The following is a 27,041-nucleotide window of genomic DNA, read 5'->3' as shown; positions in this document are numbered from 1 at the left end:
CAGCAGTTTGTCAGAACGATTGAGTAAGGCATCCCTCAATGGAAAAAAAACACACTATTAGGCAGTGGAATGTAACAGAAATAGTTCATTATACAGATACTGAGAGATTGCATTATTCTCTCTTAAAAGGTAGCATTTATACAAGTTATACAGTATTACAGGCATATAAAAATTACTTGAAAAGGGAGTAGAGAATGATGTTGAGAGGTTAAGTGGAGTGTTCCTCTATCTTCTCTGACAATACAAAGCAAGCTGATACTCAAGGAAACTGAAAGGCAGTGAATTTACCAACAACAAAAGGATTTTCTTAATTCAGTGCATGATAAATAAGCTATGAAAACTGAATTCTTGAGATATTATTAAAGTCAAGAGCTTATCAAGATTCAAAATGAGAATTTGTATGTGCAAACAATAGGAAATCTGGCAATAGCTCAGAAAGGCAGGTTCTTTTGAAAATTTCCAATGAGACCTAGAAGCTAAAGTTTCACCTTCAAAACTGATTTAAGCACACAGAGATTACACTCATATTAATAAACCCCACCTTCCGTAATTGACTTTATCATCCAAGACTGCGCTGGTTCTAATTGCCTCTTAACTGGAATTTACCCTACTCTTGCCCTGCCTTGCTGGGTGGCAAATCCAGCTACTGCTCATCTGCCTGCTTCTGCATTTCTTTAACAACACAATTTGTGGTGCCTGCATCTGTTGTAACCTCAGGGGGCCTGACTGAGGTAGTTATTCACTGGAAAACTCTTCAAGATACAAATCCTAGACTCCTATAGAGGCCAGAGAGAATGATTGTTGAAGGCAGAACTTGGCCTTCCAGGTGCATTGGCAATAGACTATGTACCTGTGAAGCTCTTTAAAGGCCATTCTGGATTCCTGCCCTAATTTTTAAACTGCCATGACAGAGCAGGGCAAAATATTACCATGCACAAAATTACCATAAAGTGAGATGGGACCCGAATTAGACAGTTAATTCAGCAAGTAACAAATCCCCCAATGAATGTAGCTTGCACTATTCCAAAGTATTTGCAAATGTATATTGATCTCACCAGCTAAATTCATCTAGCCACAGGTATCTTATTTCAGTAAACTATCCACAAAACTGTAACTTATAATTACCCCATTTATAACTACCCAAGCAGTCAGGATAATTAGTTCCTCTGGCTAAGGACAACAGATCCCACGTTTGGTAGCATCCCTTTGCCACTATTTTACCAGCTGTTGCCACTGTGCTGGCTAAACCTCAAACTCTCCTCTTTGCTTTGCACAAATAAGCATTTACTACAAGAGGGAGCATAGGAGCTTCTCTTGCAGAGAAGATCCCTAATCACTAGCTTGCTTTTGGCTCTCACCATATGACACATAAACATCTAACTGGACTAGAGAACAGACTGAGAATGACAACTCAGGCAGTGGCTTAGATGCCAGTGAATGTGTGTTTAAGTTTCTGTTCTTGTTCCACCAAAGGCTGTTTATGCAAATTTGGGAAAGATAATGAATGTAGCCCTTCACTCAGCAATGGGTAGCACTGGGAAAAAAATAGGAATTCAAATGCTCTTACAAAATGGAGGAGAATCTGACATTCAGTCTGTGATGAGATCTTGATCTGGACAAAGCTTTGAGGTGAATGCGCTTAGGTCTGCTGCAGCTAGCTCTCCAACAAAGCAACAAAGAATTTCAAATGAAAATAAAAAATAATAAAAAAAGGGCAGTTTGTGGGTTTTGGTTTTTTTTTTTTTGAGATTACAAACTACAGATTTATTTTTTTTTTTTTAATCAGAGAAAACTCAAAGCAACTTCTATACCTCTCTACAGCTGGCCCACTGGGCACATAAAGGCAGGTCCTCAGTTATACTTAATGTTGGGACTTGCACTTTTCCAGTCTTCGGATTCCATGACAGGAGCTCAGTGTGAGGTCTCCCTAGACAATACTGTCAAGTTCACTACTTGCCTGAATCTGTATCGTGTACTCAGGGGCAAAGAAAACATGTTCATCTGCTGTTGCTTCAGGAATGGGTATCTGTTCCCTTGCAATTGGCCACAAAAGAATTTATTTTTCTATTACAGACAGAGCCTCTCTTGCAGAAATAGGAAGTGGTTCCTTGCTGTACCCACTGGTTACCTCTAAAACACCAACTAGGTCAGGAAGAAAGTGTTTAAGGATAGTAACAAGTAAGCCTTCCTCCCCTCGCCTGTTTCTTGAATAACAGTACCATAATTTTCACCTAAGCAGAGGAAATGACCTTTATTCCTCCACACCCATTACTGTATGTTCATGGCCATACAAAGTACATCACTGGTTCTTCTGTCCTACAGTTTACAGGAAAAAGAAAACTCCCTTTCACAAAAAGCCAGAAGTAAGATCACAGAGATGCTTTCATAGGAACATCAGTTTGGGGTCATCTTTTTTATCACTGAAAAGGAAATTGTCAGAGCACTTACAGAAAGAATTAGTCCACATGGTTAGTGTATTACTGGCTTTCATCTGAGCGTCATGCAAACTAACTTTTTATGTAGACAACCTCAATGCAAGGACAATTCTCTGATCATCTCCTGAACAATCAGAAAAAAGGAGTTTGTTTACCCAACTAAGAAGCCACTGGCCCTGATGAAGTCAAAGCTGAGACCTATCTTTGTGCTGAGGCTAAGCAATGGGCCTTTTCCTCTGTCAAAGAGGCTACGGAAAGCAGATTATTGTTACTTATTTGTATCCCAGTATTGCTGATGGGTTTGATCAATTAATGGTCATGCATTGTTTTGAGGTTGAGGATATAAGTATTCTTCAGAAAGTCTGTATCTATCTCTATTGGCAGACTATTTTCAGCACTGAGATCACTTCAAAATAGCTATCTGACATTCAATGCAAAAGGCTAGACAAAAGTGAATGTGATTATCTGCTGAGTATACGTATGAGGAGAATAAGTGATTTAGACATAGGTACTTATGAGACAGATCCCGTTTGCTGCTCAGAATTATAACAACATTTTGGCAAAATACGGAGATCTGCCAGAAAGGGTAGCAGCAATGCTGTATTGTCTGGCATTTTTATAACGCACCCTCCTCTGCCCCCCCCAAAACGTGCTTGCCTTGACTAAATAACCTCTAATCTGCATTTATATTCTTGTATCTTTATCTATTATGCATTACATGCACATGAAGCCAAGTCTCTGATCATACAGAGATGCTATTTAGAGTACACAAAACTTCCCCAGAGGGTTTCCATTTAGAGAAAGAAGCAGATTATCATAACTCTCATGCAATGGTAAAAAGAATACAAAAGGCTCAGCTACTTCCACTGCAGAGTATCAATGTCATTCATGTGTCCCTATTTTAATATATTCAAGTACAGCAGCAGTCCTCCACGAAGAACTGGGAACGGGTTTCCAAGAACATCAGGTAGGAAATAGCTTTTGTTCTCTCTCCTGCTGCTGCCCAATTTAAACAGCAAAGAACTTCAGACCAAAATTTACAATAGTCTGTTAGTCAACTCACCTACAGTACTACAATTAGTGACTTTGGAAGGTTACATGCTGCCTTTCATTCTCAGCATGTTTGGTCCACACGGAGGGATGAAAAAAGGGCAATGTAATTAAGTGATATGGTAATAATCCTACAGAGCAAAACAAAGGGGAGGAACTCAACTAAATAGAAAAAAAAAACACAAAACCCCACTAATAAAAAACAGTATTTCCATGTAAGTTCATGCTGCTTACCGATTTCCTTCAGGACAGAACAGCAAATCATAACAAAACACAGGTAACAGTTATGCTGAGGCACTAGTGACTGGGTTTTGGCAAGGGATGGGGAACATAAGAGAAGTGTATGTGGAGGAGAGTTTTTGAATTCTTCTGAGTCTTATACTTTGACATTTAATACTGGGCCGTTTATGGGGACGTACTTGCATGTCAGGTTCTCTCTTTGGGCCAGATGGGAATTACTCCAAGGGGAGTTTGTTCCAGTAAGGAGAGCACTTTCACTAAGTACCTCCATATATAGCTAGCTGGAAGACCAACTCTTAGGACTGCAGGGTTGAAATTCATTCCTCGGGGACTCCATTAGTATCCTTGGAGTGACACCAAAGATAACTTCTTTTTTTCTACATAAGAAAGAACTGGTTTGCCTCAATATATATAAAAGATACACCACATTAGCCTTCTCTTTTGCCTTGGCATTGGGTGCTACTTGCTTTTCTTCAAGGAGGTCGCATCCAGTTAGACACTGTGTCAAAACAATCTGCTGTCACTGATTTCATAAGATGAGTTGTAAATAATACCCATTGTGCTTGTAAATACACATTACATTTGTAAAAAAGTAAAGATTCTTTATTGATCTCTATTGGTCAGTCTCTTACCAAAATGTTTTACCAGACATGCCTTGTTCAAGCACTGACATTAAAGCAAGCTTGTTAGTCCAATCGGCAGTGATAAAATATCTGCCTCACAAGAGCTTTCAAAGTCTGTGACCATCTCTGCTAGCAGTTACACTGGAGATCAAAGGCTGATGACAGCAAACTAGAACTATTCAGATAGCACAAAGTTGCCCAGTGTAACTTTGCAGATATGTTGAACTACAGTACACAAAAGACCAGACTGAACTATCCTTCTGACCACTCCAGTTGGTTCCTTCCCAGTTAAAGCAAAGCACTTATGTCCACAGAAAGAGTCAGGAAAACTAAAATGATCAGTTAATGGTCCTGTCCCCATATATTTAATAAAAGAGCAAAAGGTCTGTGTCTTTTCTCACACTGAAAAAGGAGGAAGCAACTAGAAGCCTTATTTCTCTCAGCCCTGTTGAAATGTCTTGTGCTTTACTGACCTAATGGGTATAAGCAAGGAAGAGGGGAAAGGTCTGTGCAAAAGGGGTTTTTAACTTGTGCTGCATCACCAGCCTTGTCACAAAAAGGTACAAATCCTCTAAGCTGTGTGATTGTGTTTTGTCATCTCATCTTGTGTGGACAGTACAGCCATAACAGCTGGTCCAACAATGTACGTGCGCCAAGGAATGGGCCTAAGTATGTTCTGGTGTACAGACAAGTAAGAAAGAAACATAAGGTATTTTGGGAGGTAATGGGGCAGTGCTCAGTGCTGCAGTCACACATGCTGTGGTTGGCTATCAGCAACATAACTGGATTTGTTGTAATGTGAAGTGACACTGGCTCCTACTACTTTGCAAACAAAAAGCCTCATGACTCTGCAGCATACTGGCCATACTGGTTCATCTTCTGCAATAGTGGAGTGGGGAGCTTCCACAATTACTTCACTCCCTCAAGGGCCAGAATTTAACTGATGCTTAACTTCTTGCTGCCAGGTACTCCTCACAATATTATCCACACGAAAGCTCATTTTCCTTTGCTACTTTCCAGTTACTCTATCCTCCATCAGAATGAGATGACACCCACTAGAGCAGCACTCCTGTGGTATGTTGGAAATGCAGTCTTTGTTGGTCACTCATTTTTGTAGGCTTCTCCATGGCCTCGAAGGAAAGGCAGGGGAGGAAGCTTTGACCGATGAAGAGCATCCCCTTCACTGGGTCTTTGCCTCTATCACTGAAGTGACTGAGAAGGACATCTGGCTCTTTGGCCATCATCTCTGACTGCAGAGAGCCACAAGTGAAGAGAAGCCTGCAGTTTGCCACCTGCCAAAGGAGTCACGCAGCTGCAGGAAATGCTGGAGTGCCTTTTCAGATGGCCCAGCAGGTCAGGTTTTGTCTCCTTCCTTATTCACACAGCTTTTGATATATAAAAAAATTTGAACTAGCACCATACAGTGGCTGTCATGACCCCAGCCTCTTCTAGCTTTGCTGGTACCTACTCGTATTTCTTCTAGGAGTTTCTCCTCCCAGTGACAGAGCCACAGATCAGGACACAGTCATCACAAATACATAAAGACCTTGGTCCCCACTAAGCCTTGACAGCAGTCCTCTGTGCTGATACCTTGCACACTAAGCATGTCTTTCTAGAGCATCACATCCATCACCTCCATGGTATGGCTTGGAGATTTCAGGCCTTGATAAAACACTTCTGGAGGCATTTTTTAATGGCTGGGAAGTAGGTGTGAGGTGGAGGGTATGCTGTTAGAGCAGCACCAGAACACTCTCAGCACTTCGGAAGGTCATCTTTCCTGCTCCAGACTATCTAGGCTATCATAAGTGTGCGCATGAGGAGGATGCCAAAAATCAGAGGCTGCAAATAACCCCACAGTCCCCATGGCAAAGAACATGTGCTGGGACAGTTCGTCATAAAATTTATAAATGATTTCTCTGTTTTCTTCTCCCCATCCTCCTTCATTTCCTACATTCTCCTTCATCTTCCTTCTATTAGCACCTCTGTGAAATGAATTTTTCCCAAAATTTTAGATGTAGAAATCACAAAAGATCGCTCATGAATCATGCAATTCCCCATAATACCTGGAAACTATGGTATAGTGGTATAGTTGGGAAGAGAATCCTGACATTTGGACTTTGTGTCTCTTACCTTAAACATACAAGAAAAAAAATATATGTAATCATAGAATCATAGAATAGTTAGGGCTGGAATGGACCTTAAGATCATCTAGTTCCAACCACCCTGCCATGAGCAGGGACACCTCACACTAAACCATCTCACCCAAGGTTCTGTCCAACCTGACCTTGAACACTGCCAGGGATGGAGCATTCACAACTTCCCTGGGCAACCCATTCCAGTGCCTCATCACCCTAACAGGAAAGAACTTCTTCCTTATATCCAATCTAAACTTCCTCTGTTTAAGTTTTAACCCGTTACCCCTTGTCCTATCACTACTGTCTCTAATGAAGAGTCCCTCCCCAGCATCCTTATAGGCCCTCTTCAGATACTGGAAGGCTGCTATGAGGTCTCCACGCAGCCTTCTCTTCTCCAGGCTGAACAGCCCCAACTTCCTCAGCCTGTCTTCATACAGGAGGTGCTCCAGTCCCCTGATCATCCTCATGGCCCTCCTCTGGACTTGTTCCAACAGTTCCATGTCCTTTTTATGTTGAGGACACCAAAACTGCACACAATACTCCAGGTGAGGTCTCACAAGAGCAGAGTAGAGGGGCAGGATCACCTCCTTCAACCTGCTGGTCACGCTCCTTTTGATGCAGCCCAGGATACGGTTGGCTTTCTGGGCTGCAAGCGCACACTGAAGCCGGCTCATGTTCATTTTCTCAGTGACCAATACCCCCAAGTCCTTCTCCGCAGGGCTGCTCTGAATTTCTTCTCTGCCCAACCTGTAGCTGTGCCTGGGATTGTCCTGACCCAGGTCTCCTTATTTAAAACAGCAGAGACATAACAAATGTTAGAGATCCAATTCTCTACCACACAGCTGTAGAAAAATAGGCTCATGTGTTACTGGTCTAGAATGGCCAATGTAAAATGATGGAAATATAAACACCTAGTACATAGTAAGATGTTACAAGCTTATATTTGCAATGAAAGTACACAAATTCAAGAGGAAAATGGACTCATGCAGCCTGAAGCCAGAAAAATCCAATGAGCGATGGGTTGCTTTTTAGGCCTTCAACATCAATAGGACTATTCATGCCCTTACATGTTACATGCGTATTTTAGCACCTGGCTGAATTAGAGCCTCAGATAGCAAACCTAGAGACTGCTGCTTGTTTTCAGCCTGCACAAAAGACAACCCAATCTGATAACTTCACTGATTACCCTAGTTTATAATCTCCTTAATATCAAAAGTTCCACAAAGATACATTTTGTTCCCTAGAGCTCCTCAGAAATCAGCTAAACATATGGACTGCTTGCTTACACCTACTACAGAAGGCTGAGTATTGAGGATTTATATATTTTAGTCTATGTGGTGTAAATATGTATAAATTTATATTGTGTTAATTTATGGCATACACTACAGAAGGTTTTGCGTGAGCTACATTGCATTTCTTCCCACGTTTCTGCTGAAATATTCATCTTCGGGTCTTTTTCTCCATGTTTTCCTTAGTCTCGCCACAGATGTTTGGGCAGCTTGCGTTAGAAGGGAATGTGCCTTAGAAGTACATTTAAGAATTTAGGTGATGAGAATACCAAACTCAACTGTGTGGCTACAGCCTGACAGGATTAATAGGCTTGGTGAACACTCACCAGTGTCTTGGACCTGCTTTCTGATACACAGCAAGCATCACAAAGTAGCTTGTAAATTAGCACTACCAAGACAGACACCCAGCATACAGAAAACTCATCTCCAGGATTGCCAAACAAGTGCCTGACAAACATTGCATTCACACACAAAACACAGATACATAAAGCTGCCTTGCCAAAAGAAGGACTGATTCTCACAAGAACAGGCACCTGTGTAACAACAAACTGCACTGAGCATTACCACAAGCAGTCCCTCCCATCTGCCTGCAAGCAGCTTTCAAGAATGAAAATGTCTTAACGTGGCCCAATCACTTTGAAATCAATAGGACTCTTGCTGCTGGCTCAACAAGAGCAAGGTCAAGCCATTGGGCCAAAACATAGACCTTATCTCCCCCTGAGCTCTTAATCACAATTCTATCAACACAGTCTTTGTGTACAAGGACTGGCAGTAACCCAGAAGCCCCAGTGCAGACTGTGGCAATATTAAGAGCCTGCTGCCTGCCATAACATCCAGCAAGTGATATGAAGACATACAGAAAACTTAATTAAAGCCTGACCTAATCAACAAGATTGGGGCTCACCACATTGTTTTTTGCTTACATTCCAGTTGTGCATCAACATGTTGCATGTCACTGACTTACTGCAATATGAAAATGCACAACTACATAAATAGTACCAGAGGGAGTTACCTAAATAAATGAATCATGTATAGCTAAATAAATCTTTCAGATATTACTGAGTCCCAAATGTAACACAGAATACTAACTGACAGAGAGGAATGAGTAAGAGGATGTGTCTACAAATATTTTCTCACACACAGCTGTGAATTACTTTGAAAATTTGACCCTTTTCCCCATTCACTATCCAAAAGTATTTCTATGTTATGTGTTTATGGCAACATACCAGGAGATTTGGGTTCAAAGTCCATGACTGCTTCAGATTCTCTAGCTAATTCTGAGAAAGTCACGTATTTGAGGCCTTCTGGGAAAGACAGTTATGGACATTTTTCTCTGGTCCTCTTTGCTTTTCTTGTCTATCTAGGATCAGAGACAGATTTTTAAAGGTATCCTGATAGCTAAAGCTGCAACCAGTGCTCCTGACAATCTGATCAGTCACTTCACCTTGCACTTGAGAATGACAGCAAATATCTCCTATCCCCAAGTGCCTGCAGATCCTCATCAGATCTGGGATGGTGAGTGCCCATCAGTGTGTACATTGCCTAATACAAGGGTGGCAGTATTTCACAGGGTAATGTTAGAAAAACAAAACATACAGTGGTAAGGAACCATGGATTTCAGTAGACTTTAATTTAGTTTTTCTGCATAGCTTTTTCCGTAAGTACTGCTACAGCTACACTATACAATAGCAGATGCATCAAAACTGCTGAAAAAGCATGTTTCCATAGAGAAAGTAAATAATTCTAATTTAGCAAGCAAAATTTACAGTAATTCAACGAGGGTGCAGATTACATTGCCCTGCTGCATAGTTGTACAAAGGCTTAAACAGTCCATACATTTTGCTGGTTTTATTTTACAAAACAAGCCAACTAAATCCTTACATGTAAAATAATGCACAATGAAAAATACAACTCTAGGCCTGCTGCTGCTCTTCTACCTCACCCATTTGCCCAGTTCTTTCCCAGCCTATTGCCCTGGCCCTGCTTGTCTCACTTGCTGAAAGTATCCCACAGTGGAGTCTGAAGTTGCTCGGTCAAGGGAAAAGTCAGTAGGACTGAGCATGGAAATCAGTGCTCCCTGGCCTCACCATGTGGTGCTACCTGGCTGGCCCTAAACCTCTCAACATAAAAGAGCTACACAACACTTGGAAGATGCTGTTCAGCCCTCTTTTCCTAGCACAACAGAGACAGATTCTTAGCTAAGGCCCTGAAACAGTCCTCAAAGACAAAATAGAAGGAAATACTGTTCAGGGTTCCCATGTGGCTGATTTTCCCATTCTCATACTTTCCTCCCCCTTTCTTCATTCTCCTAGGATTTAAATAGTGACTGAAGGATTAAAAACAGCATAAGTTAGTAATCATCCTATCATGCCTTAAAGACAACAGAACTCAATGAGTGCTGATGGTTTGAATACCTCAGTAGGCTGAAATATATTCAGAGAGCATTTCAGTGAATTTAGGTAAATGGGGAGAATGGTAAAAAAAAATCCCAAAAAGCAAAGTCTGATCTTGGATAATTAACAGCGGAAACAGGGCTAAATTGAAATAAATTATTCAGTGCAAGTACTTCAGACAGCTCTTAAGAATAACACATGGATCTGTGGCACTCTTTAGGGGACTTTGTGCCTATAAACTAATTAATAGATCTGACTTCTCCATATGTAGTTTTTCCATCTGTAACAGATAAAGTATGGATAGGTTTCTTCATGTAACAGGAAAAATTAAAACTAAAGTTATTTTTGTAAGTTGTAGAATATTCTCTAACTTATTCAGAACGCGAATGTGTGAAATACCATGACAGAATGGAAATTGATTTTGTAAAATGTGAGAGTGAACGACCGCGCTCTGAAACATGTGGTGCAAAGTCAGAGACACGGCTCTCTGCTTCCTTCCCCTCCAACTACCACCCAGGCATGTCGCAACACAAACGGCAGAGCACAGCCAAAAGGGCAGCTAATAACCTGCTCCTCACTATGGTGAGGAAGCAAGAAGGCCATGTCAAAAGTGTTTGCATTCTAAAGCTGAAAAGTTCCAACTTCCTGCCACTCCACTACTCTGTACACCAAGGTCTCACTCAAGCCTTTGCAAATACTACTCAATTTCAGAAATATACCCATAATTTTATTACCCGATCTCCCATGTTGGTAAAGTGTTTGGACCCTTTGATTTAAACATCACAGGAGCTTCCAGTCACTTCTTGGGGTAGCCACCATGTTATGTGCGTAGGAAAACACTGTACAGATTACTAGGCCAAAGAGAGCTCATGGCATGCATGAGCTTGTCCAGCCTTTGCAACTGGTTAGAAATCTGTTTCAAGCCATGTCATCCAGCCCAGGATGTGAATGCTGCTAGGACACAGCTGAGAAACAGCTCACTTCTGTTTTTACATATATGACCTCACAATTTACAGAATCAACACTTGGATTTCAGAAGTAGCTTCCAAAGTTTTAGTCAAACTAATTTACTTCAGTCAGGGTCACCCATATACATTAACCAAACCCCATTTGCGAGGACCGACAGTCTCTCCCATGCTTCCCTCTCCCTGCCTGGAGACCTGGCCAGTGTGGGAAGCTGCCATTCCCACAGATGTTAGCATACTTACTTGTAAAGGTTAGTTATTTTTAAAGGTTACTTAACATAAAGAACATTAGCAGAAGGTAACACAGTCTCATGTTTCAATGTTTAAAAAGCAAGAGCTGTTGTACAGCCAAGTCACCATTGACATTCAGAAAACCTCCAAATCTATGTAGAGGCTCAGAAATATGCTAGCAGTTTTTTTACCTGACAAGTTTCCTCCTAAAATGGTTCATGACTCCAATCCACAAACTGTCCAACAGCACTGCCATGCCCAGCCAGTATCTCTGCCAAGAATTAACCCCTCTTCCTCATCTCCCCTCTTCTTATCACATATCCATCTTCACACCTCATCACCCAGCAGCCAAATATCTGGCCACCTCCCTTGGAAAATGCCTTTTATGCAGCATGATTGCCACAACTTGAAGCCTAGCAACGTTCCTGCCCTAGTCTCCAAATCCAACATTTGCTTGAGTGTGTTGATATCAGATCTCATGATTGACTTTAAGGAGAGCATCAAGAAGAGTTTCCTTTGCTTCGTCTTCTGTTGCTGAATACAGACAAGCCCTAACATCTATCCTTTAATTAGCATGAATAGTGACAAATTTTTGGAGACAACCTGGAGGTTCATCCAATCTGAAGTTAGGCCTAAACCCAAACTAAATACTCCTCAAGAATTTTGGAGTCTATACTTAGATGTGGGGGTTTGGTCTCACTTCCCCTTAAGGTGATCCTGCACACAAGATCGAGAAGATGCTTTCTCCTTTTTACCTTGTTTTCCCCTTGGACTTCATTCCTTATTACAGAGCACTCTTCCCAGAATTGCCTTGTCTCATTTGGGCCAGTCAGAAATACAGCACTAAAGTGTGAGCACTTAGAAAATCAACCATACACATCCAGATTATTCTTTTGTTTGTGATGGGGTTTGTTTGTGGTTTGTTGTTAGGTTTGGGTTTTTTGCAAACCTATATGCTTTTTTAACATTGTTAGACTACATCTGCTCCTACCATCTATTTGTAGTTATGCTCATCTTCCTTTTGTCAATCCCAACACACTTTTTACTTTAGCAAGCCAAGAATATGATCTCATATGCAAGAGATCCAAATTTGTGCTAGAAAAAAGCTATGAGAGAATATCAAAAGGAGAAGAGAACAAGGTAGCGCAAGAGCCTGTTGCCCTCTGCCATCAGTCCCAAACTATCCAACAGGATGCTACATATGCAGAACTGGCATGGTCTTTCACAGGGCCCTCCTTTTTCACACTGATTGTATTAAAAAAATAAAATCATTTGGCAATTAAGAAATCCTTCCACTGTTTTACCCTTCTGCTTAAGGAAACAACAAAAGCTTCCCTAGCAGTCTCTCTGATCTGTATTTGATATGCCAGTTAAAGGAGTCGGTGCATGTGACTGCTCCTGCAGGTGCCGGTGCTCCAGTGACGGCAAAGCAGGGCAAACAGCAATCCCGTTTTCTCAGCAGTCATCCTGTGTAGGCTGCTGCTCTTACCATGGAGCTGCGGTGCAGCAAGGCAAATGGTGTACAATAAAATAACCAGCTTTCCCCAGCACCACAGGGATATCTCATCTCCACTACAGCTGTGCAGTTAATAAGTACCTGCTTTGATACTGCTTAGTTTATTATTTGTAAATGTGCAGTCAGGTCAGTCAGAATCCACATGAACAAAGCCCAAGAGCCTTCTGTTTCCAGCCTCAGCTGGTACTAACTGGCCACACTCAAAGAAGAAAAAAAGGAAAATAAAGAAGAGCTGCTCTCTTGGGGCTAAGCTTGTTTCCTATATAGTAGTTTCATAGAGGTGAATCTTCCAGTAACCTGGTTGGATGACACAAATTGTGCTGTGAACAACAGGAGGCTTGTCAGCGCTGCACCAGCATACAAATGAATGTAACAGATGGGTAGCATTTAACTCACCTAAAGATAAAATTATGATCTTCAGTCATTGAGAAAGATGATAACTTAACCACAGGATGTATCGCAATTAGCTTCCTCAGCAGCCTACAGAAGCAATATATACAAATTACAAGATAATCTTCCGCAATTTGAAACCATTTAGGATCTTTAGCATCATATACCTCGATCAATTTAAATCTTCAAGTTGCTATCATCTGTCCTTTTTACTCAGAGATAAGTAACGCCTCATTTTCTAGTGAAACACAGTAGATGTGTTTTTTTGTCTGGCCTTACTGTATCATTTCTTTCAAGTTACATGGTTGAACTATAACGAACTCCACAGGACTGTGGTTGCAAAGCAGAAGCAGCACCGGCCACCTCAATATCTGTATTAGATTGCCCCCAGTGGCAAGAACTGTAAAAGACTTCTGCAAAGGGAAAAGAAAATTTTCAATTGAGAATGAATGCTGGTGGGGAAAAGAAATGCTGCATGTAGAAATCTTTAAGCTTTCATCCATTTCTAGGAAACTGGAATGGGAGGAGCATTCCTCCTACTCCTAAAGACATCTGCACTGTGGGGATACAGAGAAACTACCGCAGCACAAACAAGGTTTTGGCAAATTAAAGCTTGTCAGAATTATAGCGAGCTTCCTGTTGATCTGGGTCCACTTATACTTACATTACAATTCTGTGCTTCTTTCTGCTGTTCCTCTTTGGACATATAATACTTAAAAACTAGCTCAAGAACTTGAGAGGCTTAATTCTCTGCACAGTGTAGGAGTAGCCAAGATATTTCTTTCTATGGCCTTCTCCTTCATTCTCCTGCCTTGTTTTCGACTTAGCATCTGGCAAAACTGGAAAAACCCTGGGACATAAAAATTCCCTTAACTGTGAGTAAGACCTCATTATTATGTCTTCTTTTTTTTTTTTTTTTAATAAAATGGCTGCTTGATTAATGCATGTTTGCCTGGAAAATTCTCTCCTCTCCTTCACTCTCTCCTACAATTGTTTTGCATTTTAGTGTCTGCTTTGGAAAGGGAAAAAAGCTGGATCCTGGGTTAAATCTTGGCCCCTTCCTGAGATCTGTGAGACTTTTGTTGTTCATTTCCATGGCACCAAGATTTGACCCTTATTCTTAACAGCTAGAGTCTCCAACAGTGGCCTACCACAACACTTTAAGTCTTTGGAGTGAATGATCAAATCCAAAGTTGCTGTTTAAAATACCAGTGATTTTTCAAAAGCCTGTTTAATTCATTAGGCTTTACCCAATCCACTCAGCCTTGTTCTGACAAATCCAGTAAGCTGTACTCTCTCATGCTCCCTTCCTGTGTTAAGTGGCAGCACTTTTAACCTTGCACAGAGTAAGAATTTACCTCAAACAAGTTTAAAAAATAAAAATCCTTCCCTATTGAAATCTGCAGCTGATACTTGCAAATATGATGATTTTAGAGAGACTGAATCTTTGCTATAGAAAGATGACTATTTAAAACCTAAACAGGAGACTAAAACTTTTTCACAAGTCAGTCTCATTTGAGTTTTTGTACTTGGCTATTATGGGTAGCTGTCTGGACTCACAGCCAATGGAATTAAACATTTGAGAGATTGTGATTCATGATAGAGTCTGGTTATGAAGCTAATTACACCTCTTGTCATTGTTGACAATGTATGATTACAGAGACAAAAATCTTGGTTCTGCTAGTTGAATTTCATGGGAGGGAATAGACAGAGAGGGAAAAAAAAAAGAAAGGAAAACAAAAGAAATCAAAACAACCTTCTCATTTAAGAAAAGACTAATCAAGTCTAGAAAAACAAGAAGAAAAAAGAAAATAGTCACACCTAACAAGAACACCGAAGTTTCCTTAAATGCTGAAGGAGATGATATGCATGTAAAAAGGTATACAAGGTTATTTTCAATGCACTTTTAAAGTAGACACTTAAAGGCAAGTTTAAAACCTCTAGAAAACTAAAACGGAAAAAATCCCTGAAATAAAATCTTGAACATAACACACAATTCCAGCTTTGCAAGTAAGGCAACACATTCCAGTACATCATGCCGATGCCAAGGCTTCTTTCAGACAAAAGCACATCTTTTCCGAGAATCACAAGTCCTCTTTAGAAGCAAGGGCTGGATTCACTATCCCTTGTGACCTGCAGTCTCCTAGTTCTACAGGTACAACACCTACTATAGAACTGAAATAGTAAGCCTTCAGTATTTTCCATGGAATCGCCTAGCCTGTATGTTCATCCCCTAGTTGCTGATTTTAAACTTCACCTATTACTATGAACATTAACTTAATTTCTCAAGTTACTGCACCATAAAATCTTGCATGCTCAGAAAGGTACGGCTTTTTTCTTTTTATTTTTTTTTTCCTTTTAAGAACCTCAATTACTATAGGAAATACTTACCAAATACTAATTGAATTTTAGATATTTTTTCTGACATTTTAGATGGGGTTTTTATGACAACAGAAAAGTCTAAAGAGTTTAAAGAGTCTGTTGTCTTGTGAAATAGAAATTTTGAAAAAGTCTGATTTTTCTTACGATCATAAATTATCACACTCCTGGGAAAATTTCGTGATCTTATTGAAAAGAAATTTTGATTGTTCGTGCTTGCAGAGAAAAAAAAAGCCAGAAGTCACGAACAAAAACCGAATAAAGTTTATAACACACACAAAAAAACGCAGATAATTTTAGTAGAGAGAAGAAAGGCTTGTGACTTTGAGCTTTTGATTGGCAAAATGCTACAAAGTGAAGGATGAAGAAGTGTTTATGGAGACAGATTCTTTCATGGTTTTAGAATACTCCATGCTGGTCCCAAAGAGCCTGCAGGTCATGCTACAAAGCTTACCCAATTGCCCTGACTTGTAGATGTTTAAGGGTCTCTGGCTACAACTAAGGATAGTGGCACAACTTGCTTTTACCTTTGGTAAAGTACGATATAGTTTTATACAGAGGAGTAATTCTTGTTTTCATTCTTTCTTTAATTTAGCTGAAAGTGACCTGGACCCTCAGCCTGACCTCTAGACCCCCTTTCAGTGCAAAAGGCACTTGGTATAATTTCATTTATCAGCAATAATTTCTTCTAGCCCACTGCAGATGGACTGTAGAGGTAGGAAGTAGAAAGAGATTAGATTCCTCTTTCCTCGATTTTTTTTTTTATATTGAGACTGCTGTTAAAACATTGTTTCCAAAGCCACAGGTGAACCTATAGCTACAAAGATGATGATGAAAATAGCACTTAGAAATGGTATCCATCTCTCCTGATCAGATACCTGTCAGCTCAAATACATTGTACTTGAACTTTTAAATTTAAAAATGTAATTTTACCCAGCCTCCCAGAAAGCACAACAGAATCTGGGAGTCATGAAGTAAAAGGGAAAAATGGTATATTAATGTTCTAACCTCTGTCAATGTTTTAAATCTGGAAACTGCTATTCGTTTAAGCAAGACTGGTAGTTTCAGAGGGAATATAGGTAGGCTATACTTAAACTAAATTGTGTATCATTCATATTCTGTTCATTCAGAAATTCAATGTAAATTTTAGACACTTTAGGGAAAAGAACAGAAAAAATGCTGAAGTATGCTTATGAGGATGCGGTTTTGGAAGATGGAACTTTATTGCCTGCACACATTAGCCACTTATTTCATATATGAATGACAGCAAAGCCTGACTGGTTAGTGCTGGGTTCAAACGTCTGATGAGTATTTAAAGTGTGATAGAAGATAGTTCCATATTTTTTTTTCTAGGAATAATCTTACATCCTAACCATAGAAATGTGAACTGCCCACATACAGGCACACACACAGCTCTGAAAATGCCATTCCCTTTCATGGTTGTAAACCAAAACAACAAATCATTTCAGCAAGATCATTTTCTGCTTTCTGCTTATTCCTACAAATAAAGAAAGGCATGGGCCTATCCCATCTTCAAACAACAAAAAATAATTTGGGGATTTAACAATAATTTAATTTGTATTAACCATGGCACAACATAAACATTTTCTTCAAAGCTGAAGCACAAAGAGCTTATGCACATTTTCCATGTGTGGGTTTTTTTGTGTCTGTGAACTGCTGAGACTGTTTTCATTAAAACAAAGAAAAAAACCACTTCTTGCATGAATCAGTTTCATATTTAAACTGCAGGATTCCTCATTTAATAGTTTACTTGTTGATTGAATTAATACGGATGTTTAGCAAAGGTGGACCAACAAGAAAAAACAGGGCAGGAGGACATGGAATACCATTACACAACAGAAACAGAGAAAAGTGAGACTCAGTGTAGTGCCAGAGCAAACAGATATGACATGAGAACTTGTACATTTCTCTCCTCATATTTCCATCAATATTAATTTGCAACATGCTTCCATGCCCTGTGAAGTAAACACAAGCTTTGAGGCAGGACTGTGAGAACTAATGACGGAGATCAAAGACAAAGTACATGAGTTTCAGCTGTGGTGGCTGATCTCAGTACTGTCAGTGTACCTCATCCAAAAACCTGCCTTGGTGAAGCCAGGTTTTCACTTAAAATGCCCTCACAGTTGATACCACTGATTTTCTGACGGTGAACTGCATGGTGAGCACCCTCTTGGAAAGATGGCAGGATAGGTGGGAAAGTGGGTGGTAAGGCTGGTGCCATAGGACAAGCCACTTGCTGTGGCTGGGTCACCAGGACCAAGACAGTTCCATTACATGACACTGACAGACCCCTGGGACCCCCAAGAAAGACAGTGGGAGGGTATAGACAGCATATCTGGTACTTGGACCTTGGATTTGGTATCCCTCTGTATAAGGCTGAAGGGCTGAATGGCAGCTCTAGGCTTCATTTCATCCCAAAGCTATCAATGAGCTCCACATGACAAAACCTCACTTGTACGTGTCCAAGGTTTCCTGAACACCCAGGAGGTTAAGGCACTTTTGAAAATGAGGCTGCAGTCTTTCAGTAGATAAATCTTTTTCTCTGCCTTAGGTGTGGGCTTGGTACAATTGTTTCCTCTGAATGCTTCTCCCATTGCAATAGAAATCACCCTACTGACTCAAGTTTAATAGGATTTGAACTCACTGCTGGTTTCTGCCAAGAAAACAGAATCTTTTAGCTTTCTGTGCACAGGGAGAGAGATGTTAAAATTAGCCACGAGCAGTATATTGCTCCCTGAATACAAGAGAAAGGTACTGCAGTTTGCTGCACAAATGAAATTAGTTAAAACCATTAAATCTACAAGTACAGATTTAAACGAAGTGCTCTCTGGTTTGCCAAGGCAACAGCCATGCACATAAGCATCACACAAATAACAAAATGTGTGCATTTGGGTTTTGCTCGATCAAACGACAACCACTGCAGGGTCACAGCAGATAGCACTGTTACTTATTTCAGCATCCTACAACCAGCGTTGAGATGCTTTTTAAGCCGTGAGGCAGAGAGCTCACAGAAACCCCGATTACTTTTTCTGTGCCTTGTATTGCTTCTGCTGGTACAGTAGCCATTTCTGCTGTTAGCAGCTCAGTTAATCCCTGTAACATTTCCAAGGCCAGTGAAGGAACCAAAGGTTTTACGCCAATTCAGATTTTACCTTGTTTCCTGCAGCACGGTAGGTCTAGCAATTGTAAAAGGATGAGCAGGTAGAGAAGAAAACACTCCCAAGGCTCCTGCTCAGTTGGATTCTGTTCAAACTGTGAGACATGACTGCAGACCCAGACCCTACTACATCCCAAATAGGCTGTTTCTGCTTCCCATTCCCAGGCCAGCAGAGGGGCCTGAGTGAGCATCCAAGTGTTTTACCATGGCTGGGCACCGGGGATGAACTCCATGACACTGGGGTGGTGTGGTGGGTGTGTGTGGAGGGGAGGCTCACTCCTATCTCTGTGTGCTGGTTCAACTCACTAACTTGCAGAAAAATGAGCCCAGCTAAAGAGAAGAGGTTGGAAAGGTGGTGAAGGCTGGAGCTCGGAAAGGAGGCATGGTACAGCCAGGGTGGAGATACTGCAGAGGGAAGGCAAGAAGTGGGGACTCGTCATTGTAGACAGTGCATGCCAACATACACAAAACTGTAGCATTGGTGTGTGCAGAATCCTAGGATTTTTCTCTTTCAAACAGAAGACAGTACATATTTTTTAAATGCAAAAATATTTAGAATCATGAGTAGAAGAATAATTTATCTGGACTGATACATATTTGTCTTCTTTACAGAAAAATAGCTCTGTGAGCAGCAGATCCCATGAGCATTTGTATCTCAGTGTTTCCTTCCACCACTGACACTCTGATATCTGGTCGGCTCCATGTTCTGGATCCTGCAGCATGGAAACCTTCTCACTTTTACCTGGCCACCTGCTTTTGAGAACTTCCCAGACACTTCATAAATCCCAAGCCACTGACAAATTTGGTTGGAACAGACCATGAGTTCATGAAAGACTGGTCACATCATGTGGAAAGAGAGATTAATAATTAATACAGTCTGTCCTAATGCATAATGACTTTTCATTAAGAAGACAGACCATTTTTTGCTCCTGGTTATATAGCTGTGAGCCCAGAATTACTCTGATTCACAAGCTAACTTCAGTAATAGCAGAGGATGATCCTAACTACCTAACTGGACTGATGTTTATACACCACCTAACTATTGCAGTTATTTATCTATCAGGTAAGAGTGCATGTTTATGAGAAATAATGGGGGCAGCAGATATTAAATCTTCCAACAACTCCTCACTTGCGCTTGGCAAATTAAACATCTGAAAAGGAGGTTAGAATTCAGAGTACTTTTGGCATATTTTCATTTTCCCTTTTTAGTAGCACAAAAGAAATAAGAATACTTAAACACATTCTGGAAAAACCTGTACTCTGTTGCCTAAGGTGCATTATTTTCAGAGGACATTGCTAATTCAAACATCACAAAATAAACAAAGCAAAATGAGCTTCCTTTGTTACTGACTACTGCTACATTACAATAAAAGAATTATAAATCTGAGTTCATCTTTTTTTCTATCATTGTTTTCTGCCTACTTTTGTATTCTATTGGATTAGAACAGATTAATTTGGTTTAGTTTTCTTTCTAGCCACTTTTCATGTCCTGGCTTAGTAACAAGGCTCCATTTTTTAGAAAGAACAAAGTCTCAACATCTTCCATAAATTTTCCATTCATGCTACAGTTGCTTAAAAGAAAAAAAAACTTAACTTTAATATTTGGATTTCAACTAGCTGGCAAAACAAATTTCTCAGTATGTGACAACACTTCTTCAAATAGCTGTCTTCAGCCCATTTTTTAACACTTTATACCACTTCATTGCTTCAAGCCCCAGATCATTTATTCTAGCTAGCTACTTGAATTCTTGCTCTTACCCCATCATTGACTGCTGTGACAAGAAAACCTCTGTTGTTGCCAACGGAGGAACAAGATGTAGCTTCATGATCAAGAAAAGCAAAACAAAAAAAGTACCTTACTGGCCTCCCCTCAGTGGCTACCATTTAGACAAAATCTCCTCTTGCCCCAAAAGCCACCTTGCTGGTCAGGGCTGCATTAACATCTGCTGGGGAAAGCAGGGAAGTCAGCCCTAGATAGGCAGCTCCTCCTAATTTTGTACTGGGGAACTTGTGCTGTTGTCCCTCTAACAGCTACACTAGCAAGACTGGGCTTAGCTGCTGGGGCAAACCAGCACCCTCTTCTTGTCTGACCCAAGGGCTCCTACATAAACAAAAATCCCCAGGCAGGCCACCCACCTTCTATCCTTAATCAAGTAGATTGCTGGACCATCATTTCACCAGCTGGAAGCCAGCACCTAAGTCACAGGAGGCATCCTCCCTGATAAGTCGCAGCCTGTATTTTTCCAGCCCTAGACTGGGTTGTAGTGGGCATGGCAGAAGTGGGAAATGGCTAAAGCTCTGGGCTTAAGGAAGACAGGGACCAGTGCCCCTCCACGTAAACTCAGGCAACCCACCTATCCTAACTCCTAGATGTAGACTAGAGAAAAGACAACTGCTGTTTCCTGCTGTTTCAATCACAAATTCTTTCAGTGATCAGCATGTGTTTGCACAATGGGGCCACACTACTGTTTGGAATCTCCCCAACTTACCTTTGTACAAACGACCACTAGAAACAAATGTATTCTTGGATGCTTTGAGCAACCTGGTCTGGTGTCCCCGCCCATGGTATTGGTCTTGGAACTAGATGATTTTTAGGGTCCCTTCCAATCCAGACTATTCTATGACTCTTATGCTGGGTCTCTTTAAAACCTATGCACTGAATGCAAGTGTTCTGCAGTAGTAGATCAAGCTTTATTTTCTGAAGCACACAGCACTGTGCTTTTACCCATAGTAACTGACATTTGCAGTAGCTTGGTTTCAATGGAGATCAATCCATTTCCTTCCTAATAACAACAGAGAGTCATCTTGGATGACAGATTTTTGCCAATAACTTAATTAATCATATTGATAGAGATTTTGGGAAATATTATTCTAGCATAGCAACACAAATCAAATCAGACAAGCAGACCCAGAGAAAGGTGAGTGACTTTCCCAGAAACATGGTTTTACAATACTCAAGCGTTGTGAATATTATTTTGATACAGGGCAAGGAAAGACAAATGTAAGAATAATACAGTAAGTCTAGAAAACTCAACAGCCAGGTCCTGTTGCCATTCCTTAAATTCATTGATCCCTTTCCCTGTAAAAAGTAACACTGAAACCTCCTCATGCTCTAGGCCAGTAATGGCAGAAATTCCCAGGCATTTTGTTCATGGATCATGTCAGCTTCCTGAATACTCTCTGGGCTTCCACACTGCCCTGCATCACTCACCAACCTTTTAAGGCAGCATAGCTTTGCACGCCATTAGAGTGTTGCTGAGAATCACTATTCTTGATAATGTGACTTCAACAAATCTCGAGTGTTCTAACAACAGAGATGCCTACATCCAAGGTCAAGTTGTTCTGCTGGGGCAAGTGGAATGGTGATGAACCCAGTACCTGTTCACTTAGAGGTCACTTACTTAAGTATCAAACCACTAACTTCTGCTGTAACTCCTGGGATTTGCCTCATCGGTTTAATCCAGAGTGCCCTGCTTTGGTAGCAGCAGCCTTGAGGAAAGCATTGAGCCCTATCCTAAGCCTTTTCCTGGAGTCAGATTGCACAGTAACAAGGAATTCCTGGCACTGTGGTACAGTAAACAGTTATCCCATGTCCAGGATATAACACCAGAACAGATGATAATAAATAAGCCACTTCAACAGGGCTGTGAAAAATGATCCGTGACATATCTGTAGTGAAGCAAATGTCATCTCAGTACAGGCTTGTCTGGATGCCTACAGGAGAGCACACCAACCGTCTGGCTCAAATTCGCAGCCTACTACTAGTACTGTGCTGTGAGCATATTGGTGACTGACTAATTCTGCACAGCGGTTCTCTACCTAATGAGCATTCTTTCAAGCTATTAGCGTCACAGCATATCAAACGGTCTGTCACAAACCTATTTATCACCCGTTTCTCAAATTCAGGCAGGTATCCAGCAGCAACTATTCAGTATGGATATACGCACATGTGTTAGCTCTCTAGTAGGCTGGACCACTGTATCTAATTCAGGGCAGAATTACAGCCCTTGTGTATCTTGAGATCACTACAGGCACGTGGGATTAGAAGTGAAGCTCCTCACATTAAAAGCCTCTCTTCATGTTCGCCTGAAGAGCTAGTCACAAAAGCTAACTTCAGCCTGGTGAGACCGTGTTTCTTTCTACAGGCAGTGGAGAAGTGACTCCAATGGAGAATAAGGTGATCCAGAACAGAAGCCTAATTTAACTGCTCTGGTGGCCCACTCTCTATTCACTGCTGTCTAGGAAGCCTTTGCAAATACCGCCCCCCCCCTTTTATGCTGCCAGCTCCTAAGACTATATTATGAATCTCATAATATTTGATGTTTCTCTTCAAAGCCCCTTTTCTGAAGTAATTCAGTTTTATAGAGGAGGAGAGGGGAGGGGAGAGGATGTCAAAAGGCAAAAGTAAACAAGAAGTTGATTTTTTAACGACAAACTCATGACATTTCAGGGCTTGACACTAGCAATTCTCAACTCCATCTTACTGCGACAGTCTAAGATGCCTTTTGAAATTTGCATAAGGAATACCTACATTTGCCTCGTGTCTTGTTCCAAGGGGGTTTTGTTGTATGATCAATGTTTGGTTTTCTCAAATTCCCACATATATCAGAATGCTATTCTATTTGTCATTTAAAGACAACATTAGCTTTTATAGTAGATTGAAGAAAATCTTGCTTCTTTTTAATATCTGCATACCTAAGAATTGTAGTAAGTTTTCCTAAAACAACCTGAGCATTGCTTATGACAAACAGCTGCGCTTCCTTTAAGTAAAAAGGATTTCCAAAAGGCGTATTATAAAAATCTGATAATTCTCAGGAAAATATTGAATAAAATGACCATTTCAGAAATCACTTCAAAATCTTTAAAGTCATGTCTAAAAGTCTGGATGTTGTTCAGAGAAAAAAGCAGTCTCAAGTACATGCTGCCATTTTTAGCTGATAACTTACCCAGCACTAAGGCAATATTTTAGGTCAGTTTCTGTTCTCTTTCACCTGGATAATTTTCATGGAATTCCTCCTGTGTTCTGGTTATGACCATTTGATGAAAATAGGGCAGCTGTCCCAACATTTTAGAATAATCCACTTTTCCAAAGGAGCTGATGACTCAATACAGTTTACCTTAAAAACATCAAATTTGAGGTGATCAGGGTTTTATTTTATTTCAGTGTTAGATCTCTTTAAACTGCCCCAGACTGGGTTTTTAGAAGTTAGAGCACGTAACTAGTTAACCTTCGCATTCTCTGATGAGAATGAATTTGGTTCTTGGAAGAAACTTCACAAGGGGATCTCCCATTCTACACACTGGCATTCAAGCAGTAGCAATAAGTTGCACAACATCCGGACAGGTCTCCAGCTCATGAACTGCAGATAAGGAATCAGGACTCCAGAGAATGCCACATCTTGCCCAGGCAGGTAAGTCCTAGACTCAGCTACAATCACCTCTTTGTTTGATAGAGCTTCAGGTTACAACATTGAGAATTTTCTAATTTTATGTATCATTAGAGGAAGGGAACAAAGGGATAATCAGTGCATACAGGAAGGAGTCCATGACCTGTTTTCCTGACCCTAACAGCTATACATCTTTACTGTCATACAGCAAATGTCCACAAGATATGGACAACAGGACACAGAGGAGATGAGAAGAGGATTTAATAGAAGCTCTCTCTTCTGCACTGTATTCTTCATATATAACTTCCCTAGTATTTTCAGAAATAAAAGAAAATATCCATTTTATTTAACATCCTATGTGGACCGCACACAGAAGTCTATTCTGTATATTCATTATACATTCAGTCTACATTTTCTTACATAAAGCATTGAACTTTCTCTTAGCCCCAGCCTCTGGTCCATACTAAACACAATATTCTGTTATTTGACATTAAAATCTGAAGATGATTAGCAGAGCATTGATGTAATCAACTTTCAGCTATTCAGTATGTATACAGAGACATTTTGTTTTCTGTTCCTCTTTCTAGACTTATTGTTATGATGAATAGCATTCTTTATTTACCCTTGAAAGGAGGATGAAGGGTCTCCCTAAGGGAAGAAAGAACTTCCTAATACAAAAATAGAGTACTAGAGAATACAGGCCTGGCCTGTTTATAAAGAGATAGACATGGCATGTAAGAAACAATGGGAAAATGCTTTTCTCCTTGGTAAATTAAGGACACACACAGCAGACTCTACTACTCCATTTCAAGGAGAAAACAGAGGAAGCTTATACCTCCAGTCAAGTCTCCAAACATCCTTTGATCTTATTGTACTACCTGAATCCTGCTATACCCTGCTTGACACATGACATAGCTTCCTTAAGCACAGGTGCATGCATTTATACACACTCAGCAGCAAGACCTTCATGACTGTCATGTAATTAGTTTATCCATATCCCACAACTTAAATTGGTGCTCTTCATAACACTGGTTAATATACAGATCTGACACACAAATATACAGAGAATGATGGGAAATAATTTGTAAATACTTGGTCTACTTATCCACAGTGAGCTCTGGGCTGTAGGACTACCTTTATCCAAGCTAAAGATGCCAGAAAAGTTAAAGTATGTAAATACCATGTCAGACAGCCCTACATGGTAGCTCTACGTATGTGGGAATGTGGGTTTCAAGACAAGGCTATAATCCCAGCGGGGAAGTCCACCAAATGGTCCCAGTCACTTAAGCAGCTCGCTGCAAGGGTGGGATTTGGTTCAAGATTAAGGTTTAAGGCATGTAAGATGCACTAAGTGCCTGAATTCCTATTACAGTCAAAGGAGACCTACACAATATAGTCAATGAAGCTTATAGAACCATTCTGCTGACAGCTGAGAGGTGCCTACTACAAGGCAGGCTAAATCACTTGGTTCCATAAACTGTGATGACTTAACTTTCACAGACTGCTGTGGGAACATGACTTTTGTTCTATGAATTTATACTTAGGCATCTACAGTTACACTAGGTCTCTAGAAACCTCATTTAGGTGGATTAATCCAGGGCTGAACTCCATTCCAAATGGTAGGAGGAACCCTGCATGGAAGATGACTTGCAGAACCAAAGGCTGTGTTAGGATTATGAGACTTAATGTTTGGATGTGCAGATTGAACAAAACCTCTGGGTTCACCAGTGAACCACACAACGCAGATGTTGGCTGCACTACTCCAAGAGACACAAATGTCAGAAGCTGCTTGCTGTTGTATCAGACCTTCCAGGAGACTCTAGTAAGAAGCACTCACATGAGTGACTTTATATTCAGCAGAGTTCTGCAACGTTTCCTTAGTTGCTGCGTTCAGCCATGCTGACTTAAAGATTGACAGTCTGGTGAGAAAAAGGACCAACAGTCATATGGATCCCTTCAGGTGCATGTGGTTGTGGAATGTGACACTCATTACTCAGGTCCAGTGAACCTGGAGGGAGGCAGCCTCAAGGACAACATCCCTTTTACCTTCACAATACACCTCAAAAGGGTATCTTCTGAAACAGGGCTTGGCAGCAGAGCAGCACAACAGTGCTTATGGGCCTGTGACAAGTGAACACAGCAGCTCTATACTAGACCTCCTGCTCTGTGACAGTAGCAGTGGTCCTGAGTGGAGGCTCCTCACAGTTGCAAATTCTAGCATAGTGCTACCTACAGCTGCAATCCCACTGAAGCACCAGGATCAGTGTCTAAATCTTCAGTTCTCAGACCAACCCATGGATACCTAGATCTAGAAACATACAGAAAAAGAGCAGGTGTATTTGAATTAATTGGCTCCTCCCATTCCTCTCCTCGCCAATCCCCTTCTTACCCGAGAACATGTCATCAGTCTGATAAGTACAACACCCACATCCCTATTACCATCAGAAAAAAAGCAAGGTAGATGCCCTTTATGTGCCCTTCTCAAGTCCTCTGCACATTTCTTGCTGCTTCCCTTACCTGTAACATGCCAGAGTCAACTTATTTCCTCACCTGATGACTCCATGACAGCTCTCCGCAGACAGTGTCTGCAAAAGCCTTTTCCCCACACCACAGCAGAACCAGGCTGCAACAGTTCTATTCATAGTTCAAGAGAGAAAAATCTTCTCAGGATTGGAGGCTCCTAGGTGAGCAGCTACAATAACTGTTCCAAATGTTTCCCTTGTACTATATGATCAGTGAGAATGCGTGTTTTCATTTGCATTTCCACCCTTTGGTTTGCTGCATTTGGTAAATACTGGCAAAGTAAATGTTAAGATGTCAGCTCTCTCTT

General features: G+C 40.8%; 2 long non-coding RNA genes across 3 annotated transcripts in view; one reads left to right on the top strand and one right to left on the bottom strand.

Annotated features, from left to right (window-relative positions):
- The window catches only part of LOC134163258 (uncharacterized), a 43,183-nt gene extending 18,823 nt beyond the window's left edge, over positions 1 to 24,360 (bottom strand). Inside the window, exon 1 of one of the 2 annotated variants that reach the window (XR_009964645.1) lies at positions 23,771 to 24,360. This is a non-coding gene — a long non-coding RNA (uncharacterized LOC134163258). Of the gene's footprint in view, positions 1 to 13,273; positions 13,364 to 23,770 lie in introns of those variants that run through there. The other variant, XR_009964646.1, reaches the window with a different exon arrangement.
- Positions 13,629 to 20,211, top strand: LOC134163257 (uncharacterized). Its single transcript, XR_009964644.1, has 2 exons — positions 13,629 to 14,142; positions 19,437 to 20,211. It is a non-coding gene; the product is annotated as an uncharacterized LOC134163257 (long non-coding RNA).
- Positions 24,361 to 27,041: the final 2,681 nt, after the last annotated feature.

Source organism: Pezoporus occidentalis, unplaced genomic scaffold, assembly GCF_034315485.1.
Source record: "Pezoporus occidentalis ecotype Australia unplaced genomic scaffold, CSIRO_AGI_Poc_V1 ctg2, whole genome shotgun sequence".
In the NCBI taxonomy this organism is placed as follows: domain Eukaryota; kingdom Metazoa; phylum Chordata; class Aves; order Psittaciformes; family Psittacidae; genus Pezoporus; species Pezoporus occidentalis.
Note: the sequence above shows the minus strand (reverse complement) of the source record. Positions and strands in the feature narration are given on the sequence as shown.